This window comes from Oryctolagus cuniculus, chromosome 3 (assembly GCF_964237555.1).
Source record: "Oryctolagus cuniculus chromosome 3, mOryCun1.1, whole genome shotgun sequence".
Lineage (NCBI taxonomy): Eukaryota > Metazoa > Chordata > Mammalia > Lagomorpha > Leporidae > Oryctolagus > Oryctolagus cuniculus.
This window is the reverse complement of record NC_091434.1, coordinates 48,534,622-48,550,596: the sequence shown is the minus strand read 5'-3', so window position 1 is coordinate 48,550,596 and position 15,975 is coordinate 48,534,622. Positions and strand designations below refer to the sequence as shown.

Sequence of the window (15,975 nt, the reverse complement as noted above, 5' to 3'; positions counted from 1 at the left end):
ATACTGGCTCTTTCAGTTATAAATAATAAAAATTCACCTTGAAATGGCTTAAACAGAGAAAATAAATATATTGATCTTGGCATATTATCAGGCACAGCTAGATCCTGGTTTGCAAAAATTGCCAAGAATCTGATTCCCTCTAGCAGTTGACTTGTGTTTCTCTAGTTGTTGGCTAGGTATTTATGCTCTTTCCAAGCAGCTGAAGGTTGATATTCTACCAACTTTGCAGTGCCAGCAGAGAGAGCATCTCTCTCTCCTGTGGAACCAGAAACAGTTCTTACACTGATGCTCGCCGGTCAAGGCGGGGACGTGTGTCCATTCTTGAATCCAGCACTGTTATTTTGTTTGACTGGATACAGGTCATGTGCTCATTCTTCCCAAGCAATCAGATTAGGCTCCACTTTTCCCACACCAATGGTCTGAGAATGAGAAAGGGATGATGACCCTCTAAACTCTATGAGAAAAAAATCCATAAAAACAAAAAAGAATAGCAAATGTAAGCAAGTGGAAAGATATTATGTGTTTGAGGATAAAATAGCTTAACCTCATAGAAATGTCAGTTCTCTCAAGGTAATATATATGTTTAAAGCTAGACTATTAAAATATCAATGGATTCCCCACCTAGAGCTAGGCAAATTGGATCTAAAGATAATTTGAAAACTAAACAAAACAAGTAGGCAAAAGCTGCCATGAAGAGCAATGAAATAAACTCTCATTAACATTACTAATATTGCCTGTTACAAGGAAGACAGCAAAGGGTATGCTTTATGTATTCTTAGGCACATGTTCAAGGTGTTCCTCTAGGGTATCTCTCTAAAGGGGGACTTCATAATTTTAGGTTATGTGTATCTGTTAAATAGTCCTCTCTTTTTCAAATTGCAAAAGTTTAAAAATTTAACTATAGTGTCACTCAACGATCAAAACAGTTTGTGGAAAACCTGTGTTATGTAAAACCTATGCACGGATTTCAAAAAAAAAAAAAAAAAAAAAAAAAAAAGGCCAGCGCCTGGGCTCAATAGACTAATCCTCCGCATTGTGGCGCCAGCACAACGGGTTCTAGTCCCGGTCGGGGCGCCAGATTCTGTCCTGGTTGCCCCTCTTCCAGGCCAGCTCTCTGCTGTGGCCAGGGAGTGCAGTGGAGGATGGCCCAAGTGCTTGGGCCCTGCACCCCATGGGAGACCAGGATAAGTACCTGGCTTCTGCCATCGGATCAGCGCGGTGCGCCAGCCACAGCACGCCAGCCATGGCGGCCATTGGAGGGTGAACCAATGGCAAAAGGAAGACCTTTCTCTCTGTCTCTCTCTTTCTCACTGTCCACTCTGCCTGTCAAAAACAAACAAACAAACAAAAAAAACAAACCTATGCACGGATTTCAAAAATTTTTTGCACCAAAACAAACTGATCTTTTAATACAACTTTCCATGAACATCTTGAAATATATCCTTACATATTTTCCCACATAATATTTTGCAAGTGCACTTTATAGAGTTATCAAAAGCACTGGGAATGATAAAAGTGACCCCCATGGAATGAGCATTAATTGAAGTTGAGTTGACTTAGCACTCAGTACTGTAATTATATTAGAGAAAGCGCAAGAGTGATGCTGTGAACTGAACCCACAGTCTCTTCTGAGTTGGGAAGTCTTATCAGTCCTGTTTGACCTTTGTCTGCTTCTCTGGTCCACCTAGCTCTTGTGGTCCACGATTTTCATGGTCTTCTTCTCATGCGTCTTGAATCGATCAGTCCCTTGTGTTGACCTTTTAATACTTGAAAAGACTTCTTAGACTCTTCCAGTTTTCTTAAAATCTACACTTAACTGAGTTTTCTGTTTCAAGCAGCTATCATAGGACTTAGCAAATGAAAGACCTTCTGTTCAACTGAAGTTTTCATCAATTATCTTTTATAGCTCTAACTATCCCTGACCTTATTTGCATAGCTCCATGCAATGTTCCATACTGGAGCTTTCAATGCCTGTTTGGAAATAGTATTGCCAGATGGTTCCAACAAAAATATCAGGATCACTTGAGAAAAAAAAATTGACCACAAACCAAAAATATATGTATATATATGCCACAAGGAACAGTTTGTTGCTGCCAATCCATATTCCATCTTGTGTTTTACATTAGATAAGTTTTTATCAAATATTTATTTTTCAAAAATTTACTATGTTTTCAAACAACTGAATGGTATATCCTAAGAAAGCAAGATCTGGGGGCCAACACTTAATGTGCTGTGCTAATTGGTCTACAGATTAACCCTGACCAATTCTGATTTTCTAGAGGGACTTCTTTGAAGTTCATTCCAAAAGATTTCCCTGAGAATTATGCAATGCAACCAGAATAGCATTTAAAGCTTAACTCACATTTTCCAATGAATTTTAATGTTCACATATTTTATGCGTGTATTAGTATCTATTGTTGTTTCACAAATTACCCTACACTCTTGTGGCTTTAAATAACAATGCGCATGTATTATTTCCCACAACACTTAGTACTTTCGCGCATCAGGAAGGTGGTTTGGCTGGATGATTCTGGTCCAGGGTCCCTCGTGAGACTGAGTCACTCACTCCCTGGGCAGCACCATGTGAAGGTTTAACTGGGGTGGATGAGTCAGTGCAAGCTGGCTCACTCACATAGCAAGCTGCTGCTGACTTCTTGGCTTCTTGCCATGGGGGCTTCCCCATGAAACTGCTTGAGTCAGGTTCTACAGGAACATGAGCCCCTGGAGCAAGCATACCAAAATCTCCAGGTGAAGTTTTAAAAATGTCATCGCCTGTGCTGAGATTTTGATAAACAATATGGGGAAAATTCAGAACTGATACTCTCAGGATTTTCTGAAATCGGTCATTGGCATTATGTTTGCCTACTTTGGGGGCTTATCTCAGAGTCATCTTTATGACACGCCAATGAGCTGAGTGTTTCTATTTTCTCTAATTTACAGATTAGAAGACTAAGAATACGGCTGCTCAGGTATTTGCTCCACAGAGCTAAAATTTGAATGTAGGCAGATGACTCATAAATTTGTACTCTTAAAATTAAATCAGGCTATACTGTCTCCTCTTTGGGCTTTATTTACTTATAAAACAAATTTCCATTTTGTTATGAAAATTTTGGATAGTCATAAAGTAGTCAGAATCATCTCATGAGCCAACATGTACTCAATATCCAAATCCACTAATGATCCGTAGGCAATCCCACATCGTCTATGCCTTTTTCTCCCTTGTTTGTTTTGAAGGAAATATCAGATATCATGTAATTTCCTTTTTTAAAAGATTTATTTATTTATTTGAAAGTCAGAGTTACACACAGAGAGAAGGAGAGACAGAGAGAGAGGTCTTCCATCTGCTGGTTCACTCCCAGTTGGTAGCAATGGCGGAGTTGTGCCCATCTGAAGCCAGGGGCTTCCTCTGCATCTTCCCATGTGGGTGCAGGGGCCCAAGGACCTGGGCCATCTTCTACTGCGCTCCCAGGCCTTAGCAGAGAGCTGGATCAGAAGTGGAGCAGCCAAGTCTTGAACCAGCATTCATATGGGATGCCGGCACCACAGGCAGTGGCTTTACCTGCTACACCACAGCGCCGGCTCCATCATATAATTTCATCTTTAAATATCAATGATATTCTCTAAAGATAGGAGTTTAAAAACAAAAACACTATCCGGCCACAAAAATTGACACTGCTTTCTTATCACAGTCAGTCAATATTCATACTTCAAACTTTCACAACTATCATGGCCTTTTATTTTGGTTTCTTGTATTCATTTATTCATTTATTTTTATTATTTTTAATTTTCCCCATAAACCTTTTACTGAAGATATACAAACTTCATGTGTTTCATAAATACAACTTTAGGGACATGCTCTTCCATGTTTCTTCCTCTTCCCATTCTTATTTTATAGTAAGATCTATTTTCAATTAATTTTTTACACATAAGAATAACTATGCTAAGTGAAGAGTTCAATAAATAGTATGAATAAAAAAAACTGTTCCTCAAAATCAAGACAAGGGCTGTTCAAAGGTATCAAATCTCAAAGTGTCAATTTCACGTCTGTAGATTACTTTTTAGGTACTCTATTAATTACCAGAGATCAGGGAGAACATATAGTATTTTTCCTTTTGGGACTGGCTTATTTCACTAAGTATAATGTTTTCCAGTTGCATCCATTTTGTTGTAAATGACAGGATTTCATTTTGTTTATTGCTGTGTAATATTCCATGGTATACATATCCCATAATTTCTTTATCCAGTCTTTAGTTGATGGACATTTGGGTTTATTCCATATCTTAGCTATTTTGAATTAGCTGCAATAAACATGGGAGTACAAATAACTCTTTCATATGCCGATTTCATTTTTTCTTGGGTAAATTCCCAGGAGTGGGATGGCTGGGTTGTATGGTAGGTCTATATGCAGATTTCTGAGAGATCTCCCAAGCAGTCTTCCACAGTGGTTGTGGAAGTATATATTCCCACAATAGTGGATTAGGGTACTTTTCCCTCACATCCTCACTATCATTTGTTGTTTGTTGACTTCTGTATGAGAGCCATTCTAACAGGGGTGAGGTGAATCCTCATGTGGTTTTGATTTGGATTTACCTGATGGGTGGTGATCCTGAGCATTTTTTTTTTTTCATGTATCAGTTGGCCATTTGGATTTCTTCTCTTGAAAAATGCCTGTTTAAGTCATTTTTCCATTTTTTAACTAGAATGTTTTGTTGAGGTTCTTGAGCTCTTTATATATTCTGGATATTATTCCTTTATTAGTTGCATAGTTTGCAAATAATTTCTCCCATTCTGTCAGTTATCTCTTCACTTTGCTGAGTGTTTCTTTTGCAGTGCAGAAGCTTCTCAATTTGATATAATCCCATTTGTCAATTTTGGCTTTGCTTGCCTGTGTCTCTGGGATCTTTTCCAAGAACTCTTCTTATGCCAATGTCTTGCATGCTTTCCCCAATGTTTCCTAATAATTTGATGGTATTGGGTCATAGATTTAGGTCTTTGATTCATTTTGAGTGGATTTTTATGTAAGGGATAAGGTAGGGGTGTTGCTTCATACTTCTGCATGTGGAAATCCAGTTTTCCCAGCACCATTTGTTGAAGAGACTGCACTTGCTTAATGGATTGATTTTAGCTCCTTTGTCAAAGATAAGTTGGTTGTAGATGAGTGGATTGCTTTTTGCAGTTTTTATTCAGTTCCATTGGGCTTCCATCTATTTTTGTGACAGTACCAGGCTGTTTTGATTATAACTGCTTTGTAGTATGTCTTGAAATGTGGTATTGTGATGCATTATTTTGTTGTATAAGATTGTTTTAGCTATTTGGGGTCTCCTGTGTTTCCATATGAATTTCAGCATTGTTTTTTCTGTATCTGAGAATAATGTCCTTGGTATTTTGATTGTTATTGCATTGAATCTATAAATTGCTCTTGGTAGTATGGACATTTTGGTGATATTGATTCTTTCAACCCAGGAGCATGGAAGATCTTTCCATTTTTTTGTGTCTTCTATTTCTTTCTTTAATGTTTTCTAATTCTCATTATAGAGATCTTTGACATCCTTGGTTAAATTTACTCCAAGGTATTTGATATTTTTTTTTGTAGCTATAGTGAATGTCATCGACAGCTGAAGTTCTTTCTCAGCCATGGCATTTTCTGTGTATACAAAGGCTGTTGATTTTTCCAGGTTGATTTTATATCCTGCCATTTTACCAAACTCTTTTATGAGTTCCTATAACCTCTTAGTGGAATTTTCTGGATCCACTATATAAAGAATCATGTCATCAGTGAACAGGGATAGTTTGACTTACTCCTTCTCAATTTATATACCTTTAATTTCTTTTTCTTGCCTAATGGCTCTGCCTAAAACTTCCAGGACTATATTGAACATCAGTGGTGAGAGTGGGCATCCTTGTCTGGTTCCAGATCTTGGTGAGAAGGCTTCCAAATTTTCCCCATTCAATAGGATGGGTGGGTGAATGCAAGGTATGGCCAAAGCAACATGTAGCATCAATTATCATTGGCATAATTGGGAACACAGAGTGGGACTTGAAGGGAAGACCTGAATTTCTGATCTGGACTTTTTAAGATAGAACACCTATTAGATATCCAAGTGCAGATGAGAAAGAAGCACAAGAGCACACAAAAGAGTTCCAGGGAGAAAACTGGGCTAGAGCTATAAATTTTGGAGTCATTAGCATGAAGATACTATTTTAAAGCCAAGAGACTAGATGATATTCATAGGGGAATAATTGTATAATTTAAAGAGACCCAAAAACTTAAGATGAAAGGAATAAAGGGATCATATTAGAATAATGTAGAAGCCAGCCCAAAAGAGCTGGAAGAATTTGAATAACAAAATAAATAGGCTGGTGCCACAGCTTCTTGGCTAATCCTCCGCCTGCGGCACCGGCACCCCAGGTTCTAGTCCCGGTTGGGGGGCCAGATACTAGTCCCAGTTGCTCCTCTTCCATTCCAGCTCTCTGCTGTGGCCCAGGAAGGCAGTGGAGGATGGCCCAAGTGCTTGGGTCCTGTACCCACATGGGAGACCCGGAAACACCGGGCTCCTGACTTCAGATCCGCGCAGCGTGCCAGCCATAGCGGCCATTAGGGGAGTGAACCAATGGAAGGAAGACCTTTCTCTCTGTCTCTCTCACTGTCTAACTCTGCCTGTCACAAAACAAAAACAAAAACAAAAAAAAACCCACAAACAAAAAACAAAAATAACACAACAAAATAAATAGCATGCTAATAGGACCCAAAGTATAAAATAAATATACATGGATATATACAGATGGAAATAAATTATTGAATAAACGGTAAGTAAATGGGCAGGGCCAAAATCTTTCTTACAAATGAATTCCATTTAAAAAAATGAAATCCAGTCATTTACAAAAAAATGGATGATACTGAAAACATTATACTTAGTGAAATAAGCTAGTCTCAAAGGGACAAATACCATGTTCTCCTTGACCTGTGATAACTAATAGAACACCTAAAAGGCAATCTGTAGTAGTGAAATTGATACTTTAAGAAGCAATGACTTGAATAGCCCTTGTCTTGACTGTTGAGGAACAGGTTTTGTGTATGTATATATATATATATATATACACACTATTTGTTGAACTCTTTACTTAACATAGAGTTAAACATATTTGTATAAAGTCAATTGAAAGTAGATCTCAGTAAAAAATAAGAGTGGAATAAGAGAGGGAGGAGGAAGAGGGGTTGAGAGTATGGGTGGAAGGGTGGGCATGGTGGGAAGAATCACCATGTTCCTAAAGTTGTAATTATGAAGTGTATGAAGTTAGTAACTGTAAAGCTGTATAGTTCTGCAGACATTCTTATGGACTTACTTCTAAGGGTACAGTTGTTTTTTTTTTTTTTTTTTTTTAAGATTTATTTATTTTATTTGAAAGTCAGAGTTACACAGAGAGAGAGAGAGGTCTTTCATCTGCTGGTTCACTCCCCAACTGGCTGCAATGGCCGGAGCTGTGCCCATCTGAAGTCAGGAGCCAGGAGCTTCTTCCGGGTCTCCTACGTGGGTGCAGGGGCCCAAGGATTTGGGCCGTCTTCTACTGCTTTCCCAGGCCATAGCAGAGAGCTGGACTGGAAGTGGAGCAGCTGGGTCTTGAACTGGAGCCCATTTGGGATGCTGGCACTTCAGGCCAGGGCATTAACCCACTGCGCTGGCCCTAAGGGTACAGTTGAAAAACTTGTCATGGAATCCCAAATACCCTTAAGCTGTGTGATAAAAATACCACCTTAAGTGTTAAAGTGATAAGAAGGATATAATGATGGATCTGGTAATAAGAATAGATAGAATTAAAAAGGAGTGAATGCTCCAACACGGGAAGCAGTCCACACTGCGCACTCACAGAATGACAATCACTTTAAATAGCTCTTTGACCTCAGAATCAGCCCTTAAGGCATTCTGGTCTGGCTAAAAAGCCCATAAGAGCATTTCAGGCATGAGAAGCCAAGACACTGTGGCAAAAATGTCCTACATGAAAGACCTCGGTGGATAAGACCCCAGTGGAAAGAAGTGGTCATCAAAGGAGGTACTCTGAAGAGAGGAGAGAACTTCCACTTTGCTTTTGGCCTTGCCTAAATGCTGACAGAATTTGTGGATTTAAAAGGCTTCCATAGCCTAGGCAGCTCATGTCAAGAGCTTTGGGTGATCACTGACATCATGCATAAGAATGTTAATTGTTAAATTAACAACAGGAGTCACTGTGCACTAACTTCCCATGTAGGACCTCTGTCCTCAGAGAGTTGTATTATAACTATGTCTAAGTGCTCCCAAAAGATGTATCATTCTTGGGTGCTTCTTTAAAGTTAATTAAGTTTTCAAAAAAAAAAAAAAAAAAGAGTGAAATTAACTTCAAGATGCAATGATTTTGAACAGTCCTTGTCTTGACTCTTGAGGAACAGTTGCTTGTTTATTTATATTTTTTTGTATTTTTCGTGTAGCTTGTTCAACTTTTACTTAGTATAGATCATCTTCTGTGTATAAAATTAATCAAAAATAGATCTTAGTGGAGAATGGAGCTGGGAATAGGAGAGGGAGGAGGAGGAGGGCGGGTATGGTGGAAAAAAAATCACTATATTCCTAAAATTGTACTTATGAAGTGCATGAAGTTTGTATTCCTTAAATAAAAGGTTTCTTTGATGAGAAAAAAATGAATTTCATTTAGTTTACACTCATGTATGTACTCAAGAAGCTAGAACTCTCTCTGTCTTGAGGGTAGGCTTGGCTTAGTGATTTAGTATAGCAGACTATGGGAAGGAAGTAGTGACTTTTTAGTGGAGAAATCTGGCATTTAATGTTAGCAAAATGATTATATGGATAGAAATGTTGTGGATATTGGATATCATCTGATAAGGTGAAGCAGAAGGACACTTTATCTTTCTGCTGTTGTTTTTTTTTTTTTTCAAAATCTTATAGCCCCAGTGTAATTTTGAGAAAAATAAGACTGGCCAAGATCAGGTGATATTACACAGGATACCCCACTGGTACTCTTCAAGACTGCCAAGGTCATAAGAAATAAGAAAGTGATGGGGTATTGTTACAGACCAGAGGAGATAACAGAGACATGATGAGCAAATGAAATATGGTGCCTGGATCCTGGAGCACAAGGAGGATATTAATGTAAAAATAGTAAAATTCAAACAAATCTTGAGGTTGGGTAATAATGTACTAATTTGCATTTTAACTTTGGCAAATGTACTATGATAATGTAAGTTAGTAGTGATGGGCTAAGGGTATACTGAAACTCTTTGTATTATCTTTCCAACTGTATGATAAATCTAAAATTGTTCTGAAATAGAATACAGTATCTCCTCCTATTTAGAAAAGCTTTTCCCAAGATTCTCAATATTGTCTGGAGCTCTCAAGTTATCAAAGGCATCCAGTATGGCTGCAAATATAATCTTGGATAATATGCCAATGTATAATAGGTAACTTGAGTCAAGATCAGTTGCCTTGGTTACAGGGGATTTGCTACTTACAAAGAAAAGAAGTCTGGTGGGTTTGAGCTTGACCTTGCTACATATAAGCTATGAAAAGGAGAACAGCAGCCCTTCTCAGGGAATAATGGGGCATAGTTCTAGTAAGCCTGGGAGGATGAGGCTGGAAAAATGAAATCCGTGTGGTTGGCTGCTTACTACTTTGCCCCCCTTTCCTCATAACGTATGTATTCCTTGATGTGATTACATTTTTTCAAAGCTAGAACTTGAGTAATTTAAACATGTTCTAAGTGATTTATTTTATTTTATTATTTATTATTATTTTATTTTATTTATTTATTATTTTATATCTTGGACATGTGCTTCTAATACTGTTCTAACAGAGTATACTCATTACTATATCAATTCTTTTACATATCAGATGTTTTCTATTTGCTAAAACAACAATAAAAAGCAGTGACAAAGAGACTGAACATACTAAGGAAACCCAGGACTTCTGGAACTTACAATGAACAGGCCATTTATAAGTTAGTAAATTCAATTTCTAGCATCACAATTGACCATCTACATGATTGTGAATTTATTTCTTCTATTTCTCCAAAGTATATATTGTATTTATTCTCAGAATATTTCTGTTTTCATTATAAATGACGTCTTTAGGGCATATCATGTTCCAGCATATTTTCTCGGTTTCATCATCAAGCACAACATTTCTGTAGCTTTGCTTAGAAATAACAAGCACATATCATATTCTAATCTAAAATCCCTAAGGTTATGTATACATACTCTGGGAAATTGCATTAACTCTCAAGATAGTGATATTTCATCCTTTTAGAATCACATAAATAAATTTTTGTGTAATTCCATTTGAAAGCACCTGTATGTGCTGACAGCAAGGTGAAAGGTGATGAAGTGGCACCTGGCTTTTGAATGTCTCCTTGGCTAAGATTATCTCTGACATTTCTAGTTTAGGGCTTTTTTTTACTTTATCTAACAGAGCCCATTTTTCGCTGCCCTTTCTATCCTATCATTTCTTTGTGAAGCTGGTAGACAAACAAAACCTTCAAAGGTAGCATTTAGCTAACATCTTTCATGTCCTGAACCAAAATCACTGCTAATTTCCACCAGCTTTCACGTATAAATCTGTGTATCCACCCACCTGATGTAGGAAATTCAAGAACGCCGAGGACAGTGGCACCTTACAGTCATTTCAGTCTATTAATTCACTAGAGTAGGTAAAATGTGGCCTCAGTGACTTTGTGTCTCACTTCCGGCAAGGGATTTTATTTTTAAAATGATACACATTGCTGAAGATATAAATTTCCAGTGACTTTTAGGAGGTCTAAGGGGGAAATAAAGGTCAGCTGAAACACAGACATGATTCAATGGCCAAAGGACATTTTTGAACCTATGACTTCCACTTAACAAAGCACGTTTCTTAATTTCAGGACCTTAGGGAATTTCATCTCCCTCTTTCTGCCAGTCGTAGCCGTACACACAGATTTCATTCAGAGGCCGAGAAGTAAGAACAGGATCGTTGTCCACTTGTCGTATTTTTGAGAACATTTAGAAACTTTGCTCATTCTGGGGGAATGGAGCTGCTGAAGTTTCCCCACATTAGAGGAAAATAAAATTAAAAGTTGATTAGTAACAAAGGAGTTTTTCCAGAGATCAGGTATTCTACCTCCAGAACGGCAGGAAGCAATTCCAGCCTACGTGTTGTCTGTCTACTCAGAGACCAAGGGCTCTAGGAATCACTTGGACCACTTCTGGGTTGGCGTCTCAATCCTAAGGACCCTTCACCTTTGAGGGTTACAATTTTTCACATGATAGTGTAGGGTCAGTGCCACCAAGAACTCTACTCCAGTCACTCACCTGTGTCAAATCAGTAATATTTCTCTTGTTCAATTTACATTTAGTCAAAGTAAAGGAGAATATATGACCACTTGAATGTGTTCAGAAAAGTATCAGGAAATACTGTTTTAGTTAGATTAAGCTATCTATATTTTATTGAAACATCTGTTCAGTATTTTTACTCATTTATTTTAAGAGGTGAATATTTATTAACCTTGAGGAAGGAATAACTGAATAGGAGTCATCAAGCTTCCATTTAACAAGATTTTTTATTCAGTACTTTGAATTCTTATTCAGAGTTTTTTCAGAAATAATTATTTTGAATAGTCCAGGTTGGGTAGTAAGCATGAAGTCTACCCATAGGATTTAATGTAATTATAGGATACTGTGGGGTTAAAACTTGAAATAGAACTGAAATGCTGTTTTCTTGATATTACAACTACTCCTAAAATTTTCAGAGTTTTGACATTCTAGTTTGGCTTATTCTATTTTTTTCTGACAGCTTTTCTCTATCTCCATAAATATAAAAGTGCCACGTGGCTTACACATACATCTCAAATTAATGTAGATTTGAATTAATTTAAAAATGTGTGAAGCCTATTGTTCTGAGAAACTTGAGGGACTGCAAAATCAAGCCACTTTTGAAAAGTCATTGAGCCTCATCTTCTGATGCCAAATCCCAGGTTTTAAGTGAATAATTCTAGGTACTGTGATAAGAGGAAAATCAGTATGCCACACATTCATGATGAAAGAATACTATTGCCCATGTATAATTACTGTGACTGACATAAGACTTTAAGCAACAAAACTCTCTCAACAGGACTAGCCCTTCCTGTATTTGAAATTCAATTTGTAGATAAGAAGAATTAAAAAGCAGAGAAATAGCTGGCATTGTAATCTGCTTTTGGACATAATTCAGTAGTCAAATTCCCTTTTCACTTTTTTTTGTTTCATGATATACACCATCTTTTCTAAAACTGGATTATTTTTAACAATACAGCCTTATTTTCTAAAACAGTGCTTCTCTTTCTCAAGGAGGCAGATTTCTCTTTGGGAAAAATAAACTTGGCATAAAAATCAGAGAAGAAGAAAATAAAATGACAAAGGATGAAATGATTTCAGAAGAGCCTATTTAAACAGCTTTCTCCTCTTCCTTCCTTCCTGTTGGGGCTCAAATCGTAACACCTTACAGGTATGGCACCTTGGCATGCTGAGTGTTAAGTTGAAGGAAATTCAGAAAACTGCAGAAGCAGAAGGCAGTGGCTTCTGACCTCCCGCCTCCCTTTTCCCCTGACAAACTCTCACATGACAGGTATCTCGCTCTATACCCAGAGGAAAGAATGAAGAAGCCAAGAAGAATGTGATCAAGCCGGCCTCGCTAAATTGGCCCCGGTGTTTGACTGTTAGATCATACCTCCTTTTGTCTAATCACACTGGCATCCAACTGTCCAGAAAAACAGTTTCCCCTGGGTGTTTAGGTCTTCATTTCTGAAGGATCCGATGTCACCTAAAACTTACATTAAATTAATTTGTTAGGCTTTTTCTCTTGTTCATCTTGCTTTTGTTATAGGAAGGTCCGCCAGGATCCTTGTGATGGACAAGGAAAACATACTGTTCTTTCTCCCTACCCTACAAAGGGTCAAAAAGTCCCTCACAGCCTTCATCTTTAGCTCATGGCTATAAAGCAGATAGTGTGGCTTATCAGCATTATTTGAGGGTTATGGTGATTGATAAGTCAACCACAGGAATTTGGAATTACTACAGCTGTTATAGGTCCATATGTTTTTCTTCTTTTTCAGGTTTTGCTTGATCTCCATTTCAGACTCACAATGTGACCTTGGGAAAATTGTTTTACCTTTCTGAACACCATTTTATTCCAAGGCTCCCCAATAAGGTGCTTTCCATTTCTAAAAGACAGATGAGGTATTGAGTACAGAGAATCTACAAATCAGATTGAAATATAGGATTCATCCAGTCCTTAGTTATGTACTTGTTTTATAGAAGAAATACATTATTTGAGAAAAATACTCTATTACTAAATAAAATGAGCTGTGGAAGATGGCCCAAGTGTCTGGGCCCCTGCCACCACGCGGGAGACCTGGATGAAGCTGCTACTCCTGGCTGACTCCTGCTTGTTGTGGTTATCTGGAAAGAGAACCAACAGTTGGAAGATCTCCTTCTCTCTCTCCCTCCCTCTCTCTCTCTCTCTCTGTCTCTCCCCCTCTCTCTCTAACTTTGACTTTCAAAATAAATAAAGAAGTCTTTAAAAACCAAAATAGTGTATTTCTCCAAAGGTAGTTCTCAAAGAGGACACTCTTCTACTTTAGTTTTGTAAAAACAAAAAACAAAAAACAAAAAAAACCACAAATGAATAAATAAATAAATGAAAAAAACACATAAAAATGGAAATAATGCAAAGAGATGGCAATGTGTCCTGTGTACTACTGCAACATTGTCTAACAGGTCCACTCAAAGATTACTTAATTGGGTGGTGGTGGTGGTGGGGTAATATTCTTTTGTTTACATATTATTTGCTATTGATTCTAGCCTTAATTCTGTGAGTTACATGTTAAGACAGAGGCGCCAATGAGTTCTTTCTAGTGGAAATTCAAACTCAAAGGCTATGGTTCTATTGCACTATAGATTCTCAACAAGTTTGTTTCTAACCTAGCAATCCTACTCCACCCTTCTTGTCTCAATTTCTATAAATACTCAGTTCTCCAAATGCTCCTTGGAGGGTGAGCTTATCATCCTGCTGGTTCCCTCATAAGTGAGTTTGTGTGAATTCTGACGCACTCTGTAAGAATCAGAGTTGAAATGTCTAAACATTTTACTTTGGCAGGTTTCATCACTGTTTTTGCTACTTTCCTACTGCCACCACCTGGAAGAGTAGAGGGTTGCCCAAAGCAGAAAAAAATTCTCACTCTAAGTACTGAATGCCTTGCTGGTTGGATTTCCATACATTTTTTTGTCTTCATCTGATTCCTTTCCCTCATTTCGTGATGTCTGTTGTAGTGACTGTGTGCAATTACAGCAGATTACTGGAATTTGAGGCTTGTACTCATGTAGTTCTTACTATTTTCCAGCAACATATAGAGCGATTTGCAGTTTTGCTGAGGAGTGAATTTTGATTGCAGGTTTTGCAATACTGATGAGTGAAGATGAGTCAGAAGTATGGAGGGGGCCAGTAGCAGCCTCTGAATTTAAGCTTGGCTGTGTTGTTCCCTGCTGATTATCATGCAACCAGCTCTCCTGAAGTGATCAAAACTTTGTTTCTTTGAGTAAAAGGGGCTATTAGAGAAAATCATCTGCTAGTGTTGCTAATGGTAGCAAAGAGAAAGTTAAGAGCCCTAAGAAAGCAGAGAGACTAAACCACAATGCAGAAGGTTTGGAGGCATAGGATACACCTTCAGTTCAGAGCTAATTCAGCAAAGAAGCATAAGAACATGTTATATGTGCTAATAATCCATTACTTAGTGCAAATACATAATTATTTTATTAAGCTGGAAAATTTAAAAAATGTTATTGGTAGTGTAAGGGTTGCTGCTGTCTGGAAGTTAGGGCAATATAGCAGATAGGTCACTGAATTTGTGTTCAGAAAGGAAGGATTGGCTTTGGGTAGGATCGTGAATAGTAAAACGTGTGAAGGCAGAGTATGTGGATGCAGATGCTGAGAGGTGGGAAAACACGGTGCGGGGGGAAGTCTGTGGAAGTTCTCTTCAAATTGCTTTAATTTTCCCAGTGAAGTAGAAGTATGAAGGCAGGGAGCCCAGCATTGTGGCATAGTAAGTTAGCCTTTCCCTGTGGCGCCGGCATCCCATATGGGCGCCGGTTCATGTCCTGGCTGTTCCTCTTCTGATCCAGCTCTCTGCTATGGCCTGGGAAAGCAGCAGAAGATGGCTCAAGTGTTTGAGACCCTGCACCCATGTGGGAGACCCAGAAGAAGCTCCTGGCTTCAGATCAGCCCAGCTCTGGCTGTTGTGGCCATTTGGAGAGTGAACCAGTGGATGGAAGACCTCTCTCTCTGTCTCTCCCTTTCTCTGTCTGTACTCTACCTTGCAAATAAACAAATAAAATCTCTTTAAAAAAAAAAAAAAGAAAAAAAGACAGGGAGGGAGTTTGGGAAGTTGGAGAAGAGTAAAAGTGTGAAAATCTCCATGTCAATGGGAAAGTGAATAGCCTTGGGGAATAAATGTGCCTGCTTGGTAGCATTTATAGCCTGCTGAAAGTGAGACCATTTAGTATGACTGTGTATTTTCTTTCTCCAGTTTGGATTTTAACCTAAGAGAGGCAAAACAGTCGTGTGTGTGTGTGTGTGTGTGTGTGTGTGTGTAACTCTTGAGGTCAGCAACGGAATTTAATCTTCATAAGTAAGAGAATGATAACATCATGGAGGGAGGCATGATGAATGGTAGTAGATAAATGGATTGGTGGTCCTAGTGAGCCTGAAATATTACTGGGAATTGGATAGTAGGGAGAGTGGGCAGAAGAGATTGAAGGTGAAGGTCAGAGCAAAGAAGCATGAAAGTCACAAAATGGGTTGCATTTATTGTTGATGATGTGGTCCAGGGCGATGAGCCTGGGTTTAGAGGGTGTGGGGAATGGTTGGCCTGATCAATGGAGATGAGAAGTTCAAGGAGTTGAGAGGTCTGGGTGTGGAAATA

At 38.3% G+C, this 15,975-nt stretch overlaps 1 long non-coding RNA gene across 5 annotated transcripts in view; it reads left to right on the top strand.

Annotated features, from left to right (window-relative positions):
• LOC108176872 (uncharacterized) overlaps positions 1-15,975 on the top strand; it is a 37,551-nt gene that overhangs the window by 19,472 nt on the left and 2,104 nt on the right. For 3 of the 5 annotated variants that reach the window (XR_011387184.1, XR_011387182.1, XR_011387181.1), the window contains 2 exons: positions 12,347-12,503; positions 13,111-13,581. The exons of 1 other annotated variant lie outside the window; for it this stretch is intronic. This is a non-coding gene — a long non-coding RNA (uncharacterized lncRNA). Of the gene's footprint in view, positions 1-12,346; positions 12,504-13,110; positions 13,582-15,975 lie in introns of those variants that run through there. One more of the 5 variants, XR_011387185.1, reaches the window with a different exon arrangement.